The following is a 5772-nucleotide window of genomic DNA, read 5'->3' on the forward strand; positions in this document are numbered from 1 at the left end:
CAGCTAAGCCCCGCCCCTCAAAAAATGTCACATTGTTTACAAACTGTGAAGGGGGTCTATAGTCTACATTTCCTAAGGACATGTCCAAATAACGCATCATGGTCAGCAAGAAAAGAAAGAGCCGTGGGCTCTCAGCTGGAAACTAGACACATCTGATCCCCATTACATGACGCATACATAAACAAGCTGTCTCCTGTGTCAGGGACTATAGGCTGCTACCTCAAAGGCCTCCTTTCAAGGCTGAAAATGTCACGTTTTTTTCCAGCCAAAGGTTATCAGAAACACAGACTTGTTTTTAATTTAGTGTGAGACAACTGACAAAGGTGGAGTGTAGATACCAGCTCTTAAATTAGAGACTAGTGCTATGTGCAATAGCTGTGCTAATGCAAAAACTCCAGACATAACATTATGACCACCTCCCTAATATTGTGTAGGTTAAAGAATGGACATGGGCCTTCTGAGGGTGGTGTCTGGTAACATGATGTTGTTGGTGGGGGCCTTTGGGTCCTATGGGTTGAGGTTGGGAGGATAATCTCTGTGAATCATACGTGATACGTGATCCAAATGTTTCGTCACAAGACGGTCAATGTTATTAACCTCTCCTGGTCATAATGTTATGCCTGATCAGTGTGTAGCCCTACCCAATGAATGACTGACAACAGGTTGTTGTTAGTGGGGGTCTTTGGGTTCTGAGGAGTCTCTGAGGATCATGGATGCCAGGTCCAAAGGTTTCCCAGCAGAACATTAAATTAACACACTTTAATATAGCAGTATTTATTCTGGTTGGTCATTTATTCTTAATATATACGGTGAAGCTGGTATCTTTAAAGTGGCAGAAATTAAAAGTAGGGTAAGCCTAAACAAAGAGCACAATACAACACTACATCAGCACAAAAACAGCACATTCTTCACAGTCTTACATTTTTTCCCCTTATCTAATTGTTTGTCTTAGTCATTCTTTTGTCTTCCCTTCTCTCTTCATATTTCCGTCTGGACCTCTGCACACTCTAAACACCCTCCTCCCGCGGTCTAACCACAACTCCCAAGATAAATGTAAACCACGCTGAAAACACACACAGCCTTCAGCTGTTTAACCCATCACTGGAGGAGAGGAGAGGAGCCCAGGGGAGCAATGGAGACATGGAGGAGACTGAAAGGAAAAACAGAAGACATAGACGTGCTTTGGGTGAACTGTGCGACACTTTAACCCGGTATTATGACACAAACTTGGCAGCTGTCTGTTGTCCGACTTGAAACACATTTCCACATTTTCGACAGACCCTCTGATTCGTGTGCACATTTTAACACAGGGAGTCGAGAGTTGTCACATGTAGGGATGGAAAAATAGGTGATTGTCGTATTTTAGACTTAGATAGAGTTTACTGATCCACGTGGGCAATTGCTTGGTCACAGAAGCTCAGTTGCACATAAAATAAGTATAAAATAAAATAGAACAAGAATAAAACTAATTTAAACAAAATTTTAAACAAATCTACAAGAAATATAAATATAAGTATATATACACTCTTTAGATAAATGATAAGGTACAATACCATGGATGGACTTCTAGCTACACTTAAACACAGTTTTTGAAGGAACTCAGCTGGTAGGTCTCGGAGAACTAACCACAGATCTTCTGTGCATGTAGACTTCCTCAAACCCTTCTGTCTCTTCACATAATCCCAGACACATGATGACATGACGTTGAGATCAGGGCTTCCAGGACTTCTTGTTCTTCTTTACTCTGAACATAATTCTTTAAGACTTTGGTTGTGTGTTCGGGCTCATTGTCTTGCTTCAGAATAAATTTGGGGCCAATCCTCCTCCTCCCTGATGGTACGGATGATGGATAAGTATCACCCTGTATTTCTCAGCATTGAGGACACCATTAATCCTGACCGAAACTCCAACTCCATTTGTAGAAATGCAGCCCCAAACTTTCACGGAGCCTCCACCGTGCTTCGCTGTTGCCTGCAGACACTCATTATTGAAGCTCTCTCCAGCCCTTCAATGAACAAAATGCCTTCTGCTACAGACAAATATTTCAAATTGTTATTCAAATTTTATTTCACAACAGTCCAGAGAACCTGCTGCTGTTTTTTCCAACCCCCAGTTCCTATGTTTTCGTGCATAGTCGAGTCTCTTGGCCTTGTTTCCATATAAGAGGGAAGGATTTTTGGCTGAAAATCTTCCATGAAGACAATAGGTGGTTGTACCTGGGTCCCACTGGTTTCTGACAGTTCTGAGCTGATGGCTCTGCTGGACATCTTCTGATTTTGGAGGGAAATAAGCTCGATGTGTTTTTCATCTGCAAGTTTCCTTGGCCGACCACTGCGTCTACGATCTGACAAAATCCCGGACTTTGTGCAAGTGCACCTATAAAGTATAAGGTTCTGTTCACAATCAGTTTTTGAAAGCATTTTTTCCATGCCTGCCTAACACTTTTGCACATTACTGTATATATTTTGTTTCTAGGATTCTTTAAATTGTTATGGCATTTGGGTGGGGAGCAAAAAAAAAAAAATCATTATATAGGGAAATATGTTTCTACACTATATAAATAAACTTTATAAATAAACCATATACACTGCACATGTGACAATAAACTTCTTGAATCTTTAAAATAACATTAACCATCTTGTGACAATACAATGTTCTGGGGGATTATTTTTCTTTTGACCTGGGATGATGAATGTCCAGCTGTACCGTGCCTCCACGGCCTTTACTCGGTTCTTTGGTAACTCTGAAAAATTGTTTTTTAAATCCTATTGTGCGCAAGGACACTCTTTACATCATACTGCAAGGCCAGCGTTGACGGTTCAGCGAGGCCAGTGAAGACGCTTTAATCTTGCAGCCTCGTGGACTGCAAGTAAACTAGTAGATGGAGATTAAGTGGATTTCATGTTTCTGTGGACAAAGTTATAACCACACACACACACACACAAACACGAACACATTCTTTTAGGTGTACCCGTAAAACTATATTAAAGACTGCGCGGAATTTATTTTGTGTTTGACCTCGTTTATTAAGATGTATGTGACGTGGTAACTTCTTACACTGTCTGAGCCAAGGTTGAAAGAAACAGCTTTCATTTTGTAGATATGATCATATATACACGCACACACGCACAAAGAGGCTAACACACTGTCAGGTTAACATTCCTCTGCAGCACTTACAGTCTTGGTTGTCTGGTTTGACGTGGCTGTTCATGTTGTGTAATGTAAAATATGAGACCTTCTTGGTCACTGTACTGAGGTCAGCGAGGTTCTTTGGAAGTGCTGGATCATTTAATTCCCCTTTGGGGAATTTTTTCTTCACATTTGGCCTAAATACTTGAATCTCATACCAGGATCCTTTTCTTCAGAGGAGGAAATGAGAGGTTTGCTCTCACTGCGAATTTGAAATTCTGAATCTAATGAGCACATAATGAGTTATAAGTTGCACATTCGGACACTCGTGCGAGTCACGGTCACTTGAATTAGATGAAGCGTTTTGTCACAGACAGAAGGTTCCTTTTTTCCAGGAGGTTTCCCAGAGCCAGCTGCACATTTCACACTTTATACGCTGAATAAAAAAAATGTGGGTGGACCCTGAAGCAATCAGAGAAAACACAGAATCCACTTTGTTTGGAAGGGGGGAGGAGGAAAAAAAAAAAGTTTGTTCTGGATAAGCATGTAGAAAGTTTCAAAGACAAAACCAGCCTATAGCCAAGTCCATCGTATTGCAGTTTATTTAATCTCAACGAATTAAGAGAAAGGACTTTTGAATGACACCCACACTACAGCCAAAATCTTACTACCATCTCATGTGGTAATGCTCAAGAATACACTCTCATTTGTGCATTTTGTTGCAACGCTGCATAAATTTTGTTTGCGTTTGGAACCACGGGGATGTTTTAAATCCCAGCAGCGCACAACAGTCGGAGTCAATTTGCTGTAACTAAGTGGATTTTTGCTCCATTTATGGGAGAACAATGTGGTACCCACGCAAAACAGCTCAGGGGCTGATCATGTGTGGCACACTTTGTCGAGCATCACGGGGCAGCATCGCAATGACCCAGTGGCCTAATGGATAAGGCATCAGCCTCCGGAGCTGGGGATTGTGGGTTCAAGTCCCACCTGGGTTGAACTGAAAGCTGTTTGTTGTTTCCTGAACAGTTGTGTTTGTTACATGTTAGTGTTTGACATTTGTAAAAGCTGCACTATTTACCAGAGTTGAGCTGCAGCCAGTCGACCACCTCATACCCCTTTCTTTTTCCAAACAGCTGAGTGACCGCAGAAACATCTGGGTCAGGGTCATCAGAGTTTCAGGCCAAGAAACAGTTGATCGCAGCTTGTGTTTTTCCAGTCATCAGACTTTGTTTCCTACTGATGTGACATGAATTGTGTAACTAGTTTAAAACAGATGATGAATCGCAGAGACAGAGTAACAGAGTCGTTTATTAGAGTCTGTCCAACTCAAATGATTTGGACAGACGTGGAATTTGCTACGTGGAAGGGAAGATTCTACAGTCTAACCCTATGGGGCGGATGTGGTCTTTGAAATAAATGTCTCATTTTCACCATTAACGGGCCTATAAATGTTATTGCCAACATCTGTCAATATGTAAAAGGCCTCAGTTAAATATCCCAGCGTCTACTTACTTTAAATATCTTAAATGAGCCTGTAAAATACTTTATAGCCCAATCACCTGATCAGTCATGGAGCTGTGTTTACCTTCTCCTCAGTGTCCATGTTCATCCATCGCTGTTAAAAGTTTGAAATTACTCAGAAAAATGATAAATACTCGGAAATAGTGAAAATTAAACTAGTCCTACTGTTATTTGGTATTATCATAATAGCTTTAGCCCACTAGCCATAAAACTTAGTAGTAACCTAGGCAAAGTTACATGTCAATGACATTTGTCTATCTACATGGACATAAATTACATTCACATGTGGGTTTCACAGTGTATATGACAGTAGCTGCTATTTTTCTAAGCCTTTGGTCTGGATAACTAGCTAGCATAAGGCTAGCATAAGGCTAGCATATGGCTAGGTTAACTTCAAACTTAATTTATTTGTTAAGCTTTGTTGGTTTTTTTTGCGATCAAGGTTCATATTAATGATGGTTTGACTTTATATTTCTTATATAAAATCTTAACGAACGTCAAAGAGAGAAATTTACGTTTACCCCATATAGGCTAATATGGAGACAGGCAGTTCTTCCTTTTAATCTTCTGCTACCATAACTTTCTCCCCGTGTTTTCCTGATCCTGTGCTGGAGCCGTAGGCTGAGCACTGTGGCATATTTTAACTTTTAATCCAATTTTATTCTCTGTTATTGCCACTTCTCTATGGGTGAATATTGGTGGCAAATATTGGTATTCATGGCGCCCATGAAACACGTGACCAGCTCAGAACTAATCAGCATAGCAGGATAGCTCACTCCCACTAGTTGGCCACATTCTCTCTAATATACGACTCTGGACAGTAAGCAAGTAGAGCTCCCCCTGGTGACTGGCTGCAGTATAGGTCAAAAGCTCCACCCGCTCCATGTTAGTGGATGTGACTTCCCCAAAACTACGGGCGCATTTACACGAATGTGTGAAACAGCATAAGCTTTGCATGTTTAGGCCGACCTAAAATACAGAGCCTGTGCGGTTCCTTTTTTTCTTTCGAACACAATCGTAACAACAACAACATCAGTGGTGAAATACAGGCTTGTGATGGAGCTGCATCAGATGTTGACCCTTGTTGGGTGGTTATTACTTTGCCACTACAATGAGCTA

At 41.0% G+C, this 5772-nt stretch overlaps 1 non-coding gene across 1 annotated transcript; it reads left to right on the top strand.

Annotated features, from left to right (window-relative positions):
* Nucleotides 1-4054: 4054 nt before the first annotated feature.
* trnar-ccg lies at nt 4055-4127 on the top strand. Its single transcript has one exon. It is a non-coding gene; the product is annotated as a tRNA-Arg (tRNA).
* The last annotated feature ends 1645 nt before the right edge of the window (nt 4128-5772 follow it).

The sequence above is a fragment of the Mugil cephalus genome, chromosome 2 (genome assembly GCF_022458985.1).
Source record: "Mugil cephalus isolate CIBA_MC_2020 chromosome 2, CIBA_Mcephalus_1.1, whole genome shotgun sequence".
Taxonomy (NCBI): Eukaryota; Metazoa; Chordata; class Actinopteri; order Mugiliformes; family Mugilidae; genus Mugil; species Mugil cephalus.